The sequence below is a fragment of the Dendrobates tinctorius genome, unplaced genomic scaffold (assembly GCF_039654945.1).
Source record: "Dendrobates tinctorius isolate UK_male_01 unplaced genomic scaffold, ASM3965494v1 ptg000133l, whole genome shotgun sequence".
Classification (NCBI taxonomy): domain Eukaryota; kingdom Metazoa; phylum Chordata; class Amphibia; order Anura; family Dendrobatidae; genus Dendrobates; species Dendrobates tinctorius.
Genome location: NW_027361801.1, coordinates 5,436,596 through 5,448,932, shown reverse-complemented (window position 1 = coordinate 5,448,932; position 12,337 = coordinate 5,436,596).

The window sequence follows — 12,337 nt, the reverse complement described above, 5'->3', positions numbered from 1 at the left end:
AGTAAGAAGAATTGATGCTTTTGGCATTCAAATGGGCACTGTAGGTGTGTTTCCTGTCCTCCTCTCACTGCCGACTTTTATTCCCCATTGACTTACATTGGGTTTCGTGTTTCGGGACGACCCCGACTTTTCCCTATAATCGGACGATCTTGCTCGACCCGACTTTTGGAAAAGTCGGGTTTCACGAAACGAAACGCGACCCTAAAAAAACAAAAGTCGCTCAACTCTACTACAAGGCCCTAAAGGATTTTCTGGACAAGATGCTGTAAAAAATTATTAGAAACACACACGGTGTAGCTCCTTGACAGGTGCACTACACCACTGGCTACCAGACACCGCTACTATGCCATGAAACTGTCTATTAACATTGAAAACCATTATTAATGTGAAAATAAAGTTACGCTTTTGGTGAACAATCCGTTCTCGAACGGAATCTCGAACAGACGCATTTTAAGCATTTTAAGCTAAGTGTTCGAGTTCGACGAACGGCTCGAACACCGCCCAAAACAGCTCGAATTTGAACTTGGTGAACAGGTCAACTCGAACACCGCTCATCTCTAATCAGGAGGCAGACTCAGATGGTCTCAGGCCCAGTATGGATTCGACAAGATTGTAGAAAGTTGAGAAAGGGTATAGTATCACCGGATAACAGGTATATATGTAGCATAGTTTACACATTAAAAATCTATGTCTATATATCAGGAGGCAGACTCAGACGGTCTCAGGCCCAGTATGGATTCGACAAGATTGTAGAAAGTTGAGAAAGAGTACAGTATCACTGGATACCAGGTATATATAGCATAGTTTACACAGTAAAAATCTCCGTGTACATTTCCGTAGTCCGACAAAGACACTCACAGCCTCAGTATGGATTAGACAAAAATCTAAAAAGCAGAAAAAGGGTAATGTATTCGAAGCGTACAGCAGTATACACTGTTGGGGTATTTTTCAATCTTCATATATTTCTGTTGTGAGTTCATTTTCCGGTCCACCAGTTGTGAGTTCTCCTTCCAGGCTCCCTCTGGTGGTAACTGGAGGTAGTGAGGCTGATTTAACCAGTAGAGATCTGCCACCTGATAATGAGGATCACGATTGGACCTCAAGAATCTCAGACTGGATTTAAGACTGCCGACGCCCTAGTCTGGTGCTGGTGATTCCTTCTGGCTTTTCAGGTCCTGGTTTTCAGCTCTGTTCCAGTCATTTGAAGCTAAGTTTTTCTGCTAATGTACACACTTGATTTTGTTGGTCTATTCTATTTTTTGTGTGGTCAGCCAGCCCCGGCTGGGGCTGTGCTGAATTTCCTCTCTTATTTATCTGTATTTGTCAATTTGCTTTTTTGTCCCTTATTAGATTGGCCACTTTTTGCTCTGTCTCAGAATATTTCAGAGTGCTGATATAGTGGGAGAAGTCTAGTGACTTCAGGGTTAATTTTGCTATCAGAAGAGTTGGACATTATTTTTGTAGGGTTTTTGGCAGATTGCAGACAGTGTCTTTCCTTTCCTATCCTTTCTAGTTAGTTTGGGCCTCATCATTTGCTCAGCCTATTTTCCTGCCTGTGTTTGTGCTTTCATCTTGTTTCACCGTCAATACATGTGAGGGGGCTGTCTTTCCTTTGGGGTCTGCTCTGGGGCAGTTAGTTTTCCCCCTTTCTAGCTTTAGGCTTATTTAGTCCTCTGGCTGTGACGAAGCATCTAGGACCATCGTAGGTACGCTCCACGGCTGCTGCTAGTTGTTGTGGTTAGGATCAGGGATCTGCAATCTGCATAGTTACCAACCTCTTTGGTATTCTGTGACTTAGCTTGTTTTGTGTTTTTCTCCTCGGTGACCCATTCATAACATATTTCAGTCTCAGTAAGACAATCCAGACTCTCCGCAAGAGGAAACAAGATGGATACAAGTACAGACGGAAAGTCGAGTGATTGCCAAATTTTGGAATTACTAATCATGGGAAAAACTCCCGGGAGAATTCTCAGAGGCGATGCTGACCCTCAATTACTTTGTCTGTGGAGACAGAGAAAACAGTTCTTGTGAAGAAAGGTTTGCTGTATCGCAGTACCATGGATCCCATCACCGTTACTCATCTCCACCAAATTGTGATCACAGGGAGAGATGTAGACATTGTCCTCACTGCCTATCATGATCTGTCAGGTAACTGGAGTGCAAAAGACTGAAGCCACAGGCCGTAGGCGATTGTGTTAGGCCTCTTTCACACTTCAGTTTTTTTCATCAGTCAAAATCCGCCAAAAGGACGGATGGCGGATCCGTTTTAGTACTGATGACAATGGATGCCACCCATCCATTTTTTTGACGGATCCGACAAATGAAGAATTTTAAAGGAATCGCAGCCTGGAAAAGGAGAGAGAGAGAGAGAGAGAATTTCGGGTTAAATCAGTGTCTGGAGGATCCGCCAGAGAAAAAAACGTTGCAAGCTCCGTTTTAAAATCTTTGAGGATGGTGACGGACAGCAACTTTTGGCAGATCCGCAAAAAAAACGGATGCAACGGACGGCAATCCCTCACAATCCGCCAATAATGGAAATCAATGGGGAAAAAAACGGATCCTCAAAAGAAAATTGCGGATCCGTTTTTTTCAAAACCTGACGGATTGTGACTGATTGTAAAAAACTGAAGTGTGAAAGAGGCCTTAGATTGGCATGAGAGGAAACATTTAAAAATGTGGGCAGGAATGTCACACATCTGTGAGTAGGAAAACCGTGAATGCTGATGATAAACCACCACTGCATCTCATTGTGAGTCGACGTCCATAACAAATGGGAGCCATTGATCATCTGAAGATAGAGCCCAGCAGGACAGGGCATAGCTACGTCTTAACCATCATCTATCAGTTCACCAAATTTGTATTGGCAGTCCCAGTGAAGGATTTAACAACCCAAACTACACAGCGGTGGAGCAGGGAGAGGTAAGTATTGCAAGTGCTGGGGACCTGAGCAAGCAGGGGGGCCCACTCATGAGCGGCGGTACTGGCACAGGGCCCCTCATAGTACGTCGGAGTGTCTGATGGCGGGTGTGCACCCCCACCGTCGGAGACACTTGATTGTACTATGAGGGACCCTGTGCCAGTGCCATTGCCCAAGAGTGGGAAAACCCACCTGTCCAGAGCAACGGCACTCGCACGGGTGCGTGCGCCAGGTGGTGACCCCGGCCCTGGGGTGGGAGGCAGCCCAGTTACGGAGGTTGAGAAAATGGCATATGTTGATGTTGGACATTCAGCAGCTGAAAATGGAGGAATTGGAAAAGTCTGAGGAAGAAGAGGACAAAAGCAAGCCATTTTTCTGGCAACCTACGTGTCAGCAGGGGAAGGTGGGACAAAATCCTTTGAAACCCATGCATGGTTCATTTTAATGAAGGTTAGATCATCAACATTTTGGGTCTACAGACGGGTCCTTTTTTCTGTCAGGATTGATCCAGCAGCACTGAAGACTCTTTTGGATTGCACAATAGCAGCAGGGCAAGCGAGCTCCTGTAAGGCATATTGTGTCAATTCAGGCCAGGTGTCCAGTTTACAGGCCCAATAGTCAAAGGGGAATGGCCTGTGAGGGAGAACATCGATATGGGAGGAGAAGCAATTTGTAACCATAGTTGACAACTGCTATCTCCTGTCACTTTCAATCGATGCAGTATTACCAGTCATGTGAGCGGTACTTGAAAAATCAGTCCATAACATGGTCATGAAACCCCTGTGTTCAATGCCACTTTGGCTGTCTGCACCATGAACACCTCTTCCATATTGCCCCCTACGGCTCGTGGGAGAACCATCACCGCCGCTGTGTGCTGGGAATGCCTCAAACAAACGGTTTACCAGAGTTGCTTGTTTGTTAGCCAATATTAGCTCTAGGTTCTCCTGTGGCATGATGTTTTGGAATTTGCCTTTATAGCATGGATCCAGGATGCTGACCAACCAGTAGTTGTCATCGTTCATCATTTTGGCAATGCGGGGGTCCCTTTTTAGGATCTGCTAGGCATAATCACATATGTGGGCCAATGTTCCAGGTGTCAATGATGCACTGCGAGTGCTGGGTGGAGGAGCACTTTCTGGCAAATCAACATTCCTCCAGTCATGCACAAACCCTGTACCTCACCTTGCCACGCCACGCCAACATTTTGCCTTGCCCTCTGAGAAGCATCCTCCTGCCCAAAATAATCATCCCCATCATCCTCCTCCTCTTCCTCTTCTTTCTCCACCTTGTCCAGGACAGTTCCCTGAGCAGACAATGGCTGACTGTCATCAAGGCTTCCCTCCTCCTCTTCCTCCTCGGCTGCAGATGCCTGTTCCTTAATGTGCGTCAAAGTTTGCATGAGCAGATGCATAATTGGGATGCTCATGCTTATGATGGCGTCGTCTGCGCTTACCAGCTGTGTGCATTCCTCAAAACACTGAAGGACTTTACAGAGGTCTTTCAGCTTCGACCACTGCACACCAGACAACTCCATGTCTGCCCTCAAACTGCCTGCCCATGTATCCTTCCACAAATGCATTACAGCCTGCCTCTGTTCGCACAGACTCTCAACCATGTGCAGGGTGGAGTTCCACCTTGTTGCAACGTCGATAATTAGGCGGTGCTTGGGAAGGTGGAGCAATCGCTGCAGCTTCTGCATACGACTGGAGTGTACGGGCGACCGACAGATGTGCGAGCACAGTCTTCGCACCTTATGGAGCAGGACTGTTAACTCCGGATAATTATTGAGGAAGCACTGCACCACCAGATTCAAGGTGTGAGCCAGGCAAGGTATGTGTCTGAGATTTGAAAGGGCTATGGCTGCCACAAAATTCCGGCCGTTATCACTAGTTACCTTGCCTGCCTCAAGATGTAGACTGCCCAGCCATGATTCAGTTTGTCGCTGCAAGTAGTCGGCCAGTACCTCCACGGTGTGTCTGTTGTCGCCCAAACACATCATCTTCAACACAGCCTGCTGACGCTTACCACTAGCTGTTTGATAGTGGGAGACCTCGTGTGCAACACTGGCAGCTGCGGATGGAGTGCTCGTGCGACTGCGCTCTGTGGACGAGCTTTCGCTTCTGGAGGAGGAGGAGGGTGAAACGCCTACAGCCAACTGTTTCCTATACCATGAGCTAGGCACCACCGCCGCTGTCCCCTGTGGAGCCTGCATCCATCACATTAACCCAGTGCGCAGTGATGGACACGTAACGGCCCTCGCCATGCCTACTGGACCATTTATCTGTTGTGAGGTGCACTTTTCCACTCACTGATTGCTTGAGTGCATGGACAATGCGGTCTTTCACATGCTCGTGGAGAGCTGGGATGGCTTTTCGAGAAAAGTAGTCTTGACTGGGTAGGTCATAGCGTGGTACTGTGTAGGCCATGAGCTTTCAGAAAGCTTTGCTTTCAACCAACCGGTAGGGCATCATCTCCAACGAGATTAGTTTGGCAATGTGGGCGTTCAAACACTGTGTACGTGGATGAGAAGATGAGTACTTTCTTGTCCTACTGAGAGTCTCTGGTAGGGTGAGCTGGACTTGAGAGCTGCATATGGTGGAAATAGCGGTGGACATGGCGGACTGAGAGAGGGTTGGTGATGGTGATGGTGTTGGTGGTCTTGCTGATGGCCTGGATTCAGTCTTTCGTAGCAATAACATTGAGATTCCCTGACTGCTTTGGCTTTGCGACGACACCGCAACTTATGCTGCTGGTGGTGTGCTAACCGGTGGGCTTACAGTGGGGGAAGCGATGTAGCGTTGCTGACTACCTTCATTCGGAGCAGGTGCACATGTGGTTCGTGAGGTTTGGTAGTCCGTCCATGCTTGCAAGTGCATGGTGGATAAATGTCTAACCATGCAATTGGTATTCAAATTTCTCAGATTTTTCCCTCGGCTAAAGGTCTTTGCGCACTTCTTACAGATAACTTTTGCCTGATCATTAGGATTTTGTTCAAAAAAGTGCCACACTGCACTCTTCCTACTATGGAAGACATTTTGAGGCCTTGCATGCTGTGCTAATTTGACCGTCTGGCCAAGCTGTCCTGCAACTCTTTGGGTTTTTGTAAACCATTTTTGGACTGCTACAGGCCTGCCAGATAGCAGCTGTTGCGATTTTGATGCCTGCTGTGGATCCTCCTCCTCCTCTTCTGAGCTATTGGCAGCTGCACCCTCTTCTCCCAATGGATGCCAATCTGGGTCAACAACTGGGTCATCCATCACCTCCTCTTCAATTTCATGTGCACCTTCCTCTGTCACCGTGTAAGGTGGCATAGTATGCGGGAAGCGGCACCTGAGTTTCATCAGGGTCAGATTCTGGCTCAGTACACTGCGAGGACAATGTATTGCTCTGATTGAATGTACCAGCAGAAAAATCTAGCAGTGGCTGTGCATCAGTGCACTCCATGTCAGATTCATCTTGGACTGGGGAATTCACGATTTGACTTGATAACCCAGGCATGGTATGTGAAAACAGCTCCATGGAGTAATCTGTAGTGTGGCCTGCCACATCCTTCACTTTTGGTAGGGGTGAAGGACACAAGGAAAGGTGTTGTTCCTGACCAGGAGCCTCCACTGATGACTCAGTGCTTTTATTTTTTGAAACTTCAGAAGAGGAGGCGATAGAGCTGGAGACTGTGTCAGCAATGTAAGCCAAAACTTGTTCCTGAAGCTCCGGCTTTAAAAGCGGTTTACCTACTCCCAGAAAAGGGAGCCTTCGAGGCCTTGTGGAGCCAGATGATGATGCAGGCTCAACACCTCCTGCCTTAGGTGCTATTGTGCTTTTGCCACTACCAGCAGATGCACCACCACCCCCACCACCATCAGTAGCAGCTAGCAACCCTCGCACACTTCCACGGCCTCTTCCACTATACTTCCTCATTTTTGGAAAAATGTACACAAAATACCACCAGCTATATGATACTGTAAAACAAGATACAAGGTGTATATAGCATTGTGGAGAATTTGAATCTCCCTAGAGATTTTAGGAGGCTGAACTATTATCTCAGGCCCACTATAGATTACACCTCAATTTAACAGGCTGAAATTGGCTGGTGTATGACAAAGTACAAGGTGTAAATAGTATTGTGGAGAATTTGAATCTCCCTAGAGATTTTAGGAGGCTAAACTATTATCTCAGGCCCACTATAGATTACACCTCAATTTAACAGGCTGAAAATGGCTGGTGTATGACAAAGTACAAGGTGTATATAGTATTGTGGAGAATTTGAATCTCCCTAGAGATTTTAGGAGGCTGACAATGATGCTCTTAGTCCAAGTATGGCAGCCGGCAGCCTAATAAGCAGGACTGCTGCACACAAAAGTGTGGAAAAATGAACGTTTGGTAACTGTGCAGAAAAGAGGAAGAAAAGTATTTTTGCTTTTAAAAAAGCAGTTTGCACAGTAGTGTGCAAACAGCAATGCAGTTATCATGGAGCCTTATAAGGCAGCCTAATAACCAACAGAGCTGATGCACAAAAAATATAGCCTCCCCTGTCACTGCACACAAACTGTTGTGTTGTACAGTGGAAATCGCTACCAGCAGAAGCAGTTTTTTTGTTCTTCTTCCCTGCCTAATGCTTTCCCTTATTGAGAATCAGCAGCTGCAACCTCTCCCTAATGCTAATATCGGCAGAAGTAATATGGCGGTCGGCGTGCACGCCCTTTTATAGCCCCTGTGACTCCACACAAAGCAAGCCAATCACTTGCATGCCCTTCTCAAAGATTGTGGTGACGCATGTCATCGCGTTGCTCACAGTGTGCGTCCTCCATCATTTGCTGAAAAAGGGCGCTGGAAGCATCATTTGAAACGCGACTTTGGCGCTCTGGTCGCCGACCTCGTGGCCGACCTCACGCTATGGTTGGGTTTCATTTCATGAAACCCGACTTCAGCGAAAGTCGGTGACTTATGAATTTGACCGACCCGTTTCGCTCAACTCTTATGATTGAGCTCATAGGAGCAAAAAGTACAAGACCCCCAGTGAATGCTACCTCATAACAACTACTTGGACCTAATGAAATCTAACAAATTAGGTGTAGTGATCCAGGACGGGATTTCGCTTTGACCCGTCCTGGTTAGACTATGAGTTAATTGTGCTGCCTCTCTCTGGCAGAAGGAGGCTATTTAATGCTCACTGGACCTGGGTCCGGTGTCAGTTATACTCCTGCCCTCGGCTGAGTTAAGTGACCTCTTGTATACGTGTGCCTTGTGCCTGATATCTTGCTTGCTTGTTCGGTTGTGATTCGGTTCTGTCCCTGTTACGAGTTCTGCCTGACCCTCTTGTACTGCGCTACCTCTCGTGTATGACTCTCTGCTTGTGACCCGACTCCTCTCTGCTTGTCCCCTTGGTACCACGTCGCCCTCTTGTGTATGACCTTTGGCTTTGTCTGACTACCCGTCTGTTTGTCCCTCCTGTACCTCGTTTGCCCGTACTGCTGTGACCTCTGTTTTGCCTGACTCTGAGTTGTTGTATGGTGTCCTGTCCTATCTGAAAACAGGACGCTAAGCCCCACCCCCTTGCAGTCACATGACCATAGGTCCCGTGCCAGATTACTCATTTTCAGTGTCCGCAGGTCCTATGCCTCTTTACTTTCCAGCGCTGACTGGACCCTGACACTATTAGCCTGAAGCACGCATGGTCACTTCTGCTGCCCTGCTCCACAGTTATCTTTTAGCACTGCTTCTGTACTCAGGACACGCGCACTGGCTCTATGAGCAAGTGCAGTGCTGTGTCTCTGACATTAGGTGCAAAATACATTGATTGTTAATTTCTCTGCAACGAAGAGGCGAAAATAAAAAAAAAATGTTTTATTCCAATCTGCAGCCACTATTACATAATTTGTCCAGTTCAACATGAAAATTTGTAAAAAGACCCTCCTTAAGCAGCAGCGAGGTCAAGATCATATTTCTGTCTGTGTGTATTTCTGAGATTATGAAATGTCCATTTTTTATCAGATCTCGACAATGCGTGAGAAAACCTTCTGCATTCACTGAATTACCATTTGTGCCTCAGGCATTCTCATTCATGTTACTTAAAAATAGGCCTGCTATGTGACATCAATGAAACATAGATGGCAAGGGATTCGGAAGTAAAAAATATGATTACATATTGTACTGTAGGCACTATAACTTTCCAAAAACAGTGCTCACTTTTTAACATAAGATTGTCTAGTTAATATCTTTAAAAAAAAGTGTACCCAGTGATCTGTACTGTGTCTTAGCTTCATTCATATGATGGCTGCCAATTCTATTCATTTCATTTTGGGGTACAGTATGAGGAGACTTGAATTAGTGTGGACCTTTATCTCCTCACTGTTAATGTCAGCTTCCAGATTTGGTACAGTTTATAATCTTTAATCTGATGTTCTTCTATTAACTAACAACAAACCATTTCTTCATCCACTACTGTACATCACCAAGGCACCAAGGGGTTATCATATACTGCCAACGCTTTCAATAAAATTCTTTGGGGTCTGATACCATCTTCAATGTTGTTTCTTATAACCTTAACCCCTTACCGACATGTGCCGCACATACAGCTCTGGCAAAAATTAAGAGACCACTGCACAGTTTTATAAAAATTGGCTTCTCTACATGTCTGACAGCCATTCCATTCCAGTGTCAGTTGAATTCCAACCAGAGTACACCTCATTCTACTTAATGTGCTTCAGATTAGGTGATCACCTGAACCAAATCTTATTTAGCGAAGGAAACCATAAAAAACCCTGCTGTGGTGTTCACAATCCTCTTTCAATAGGACAAGCTGGATGGCAAAACAAGTGCTAGTAATATCCCAAACGTAATAGGAATGAAAAAATAACTTTTATCCATGCCAAAGGAGTTGAAAAGAAAATTCTTGAGTGAGGAAAAGAAGGGCTCAATTCTGGCTTTACTAGCAGAGGGATACAGTGAGCGTCATGTTGACTCCATCCTTAAAATTTACAAGATGGCAGTCCATTACAACAAGATTAAGCATCAGACATTGGGGACAACAAGGCAACAGACAGACATAGGGTGAAAATAACTCTCCACTAACCGGGATGACCTTACTTTATCTTATTTGAATGTCACTCAGCAACCGCAGGATGACATCAAGTGACCTACAAAAGAAATGGCAAATGGCAGCTGGGGTGAAGTGCACAGCAAGAACAGTTCATAACAGGATCCTAGAGGCAGGGCTCAAGTCATATAAAGCTAGAAAAAAACTTTCATCAATGAGAAGCAAAGGAGAGCCAGGCTGAAATTTGCCAAAGACCCTAAGGATTGGATCATAGAGGAAAGGAGTAAGGTAATCTTCTCTCATGAGTCTAATTTTCAGATTTGCCCAACACCTGGTCATACTATGGCTAGACAGAGACCTGAAGAGGCGTACAAGCCACAGTGTTTTGCACCCACTGTGACATTTGGTGGAGGATTAGTGATGATCTGGGGATGCTTCAGCAAGGCTGGAATTGGGCAGGTTAATCTTTGCAAATGGCATATGAATCAAGCCGCATTCAAGGTTATCCTGGAAAAACAATTGATGCCTTCTGCTCAGGCAATGTTCCCCAACTATTAGGACTAGTTTTTCCATCAGGACAATGTGCCATGCCACACAGCTAGGTCAATCAATGTGTGGATGAAGGATCACCACATCAAATCCCTGTCATATCCAACCCAATCTCCAGACCTGAACCCCAATTGAAAACCTCTGGAATGTAATCAAGAGGAAGATGGATAGTCACAAGCCATGAAACAAAGAACTGCTTACATTTTTGTAGCAGGAGTGGTGTCAAGAACACCACACTGCACTTGCTCACTGAGCCAGTGCGCGTGTCCTGAGTACAAAGAATGTGCACAAAGATACCTGCAGAGCGGGGTCTCAGTGGTGACGATCCATGCTCCAAGCTCACAGGACCTGAAGCATGTGACTGCTGGGGGCATGGCCTCAGCGCCACAAAGCCAGGAGCTGCAGGGAAACTCCTAGAAAGGTAACTACAGGGCAATGTTACCAAGGGGCATAGAGACAGAAACCAGATCAAGCCGGGTCAAAGCACGAGATAACAATACAGTACCAAAGGGTTAGACAGAATGGATAGTCAGAACGTAGCAATAGATCAGAAAACCAGAACAGGCAATAGACGACAAACTGTAACGGAGTAACGATAGCCAAGCCAGGAGGTCAGAACCAGAAAAGACAATAGTACCAAAATGAGAGACAGAGTACAGAGTGAGGGAACGGACCAGGTCATACACGGGAAGCAAATAAGCAACGCGGAATACACGTACACCAGGGGTCAGACACACCAGAACAACAGTATAGCTGACAGAGAACCCTGGTAAAGAGTGAGTATAATTACCCCTCCCAGATCCAAAAAGAGGCCACGAACACTTAACCCTGTGAGTGCAGGGCAAGAACCCTGTTCAAACCATGACAAGTGGCATAAGGTCACCCAAAAGCAGTGTGAAAGACTGGTGGAAAGCATGAAAACTGTGATTAAAAATCATGGCTATTCCACAAAATATTGCTTTCTGAACTCTTCCTGAGTTAAAACATTAGTATTATTGTTTCTAAATGATTATGAACTTGTTTTCTTAGCATTATTTGAGGTCTGCAAGCACGGCATTTTTTCGTTATTTTGACTGGTTTTCATTTTCTGAAAATAAATACAAAATTTAGTGCTTGGAAAGTCGAAGACATGTTGTCAGTAGTTTATAGAATAAAAGAGCAATTTACATTTTACTCAAAAATATACCTATAAAGAGAAAAATCACGCAAACTGAAAATTTTGCAGTGGTCTATTAGTTTTTTCCAGAGCTGTATACTGCTCTGCAGGAGGTGTGTTCCCGCAAAGAGCAGTATATGTACAGTGCACCCATCACGTGGCCTCACGCTGAGCTGACACCCTGCAGCAATGCCCACAATCAATGCTAGCACCGATCGCAGGCGTTTAACCCCTGTGATGCCGCTGTCAGTAGTGACAATGGCATAGAGAAGCATTGCAATTGGAGGGGGCTCCCTGCACGCTCCCACCAGAACAACGTGATGCGATCACGCTGTTATGATGGTCTCCATGGAGACCCCGGCACCAAGAGGGCTGCTGGGTCCTTCTGGGTCCTGCAGGGAAGGTGGCTTGCCTCTTTACCTGCCTGTCCGATCACTGATCTGATACTCTACATTATATAGTGATGTCCCATACTGGAACAATGTAAAAAAGTAAAAAAAAATTTAGAATATGCAAAAATATTTTTAAAAAATATCCCTAAATAAAGAAGAAATAAATAAATATTTTTCCAATAAATACATTTATTTATGTAAATAAAAAATATAGAAGTGAACATATTTGGTATCACTGCTTCCATAACGACTCTCTCTATAAAACTATCCCACTAGTTAACCTCTTC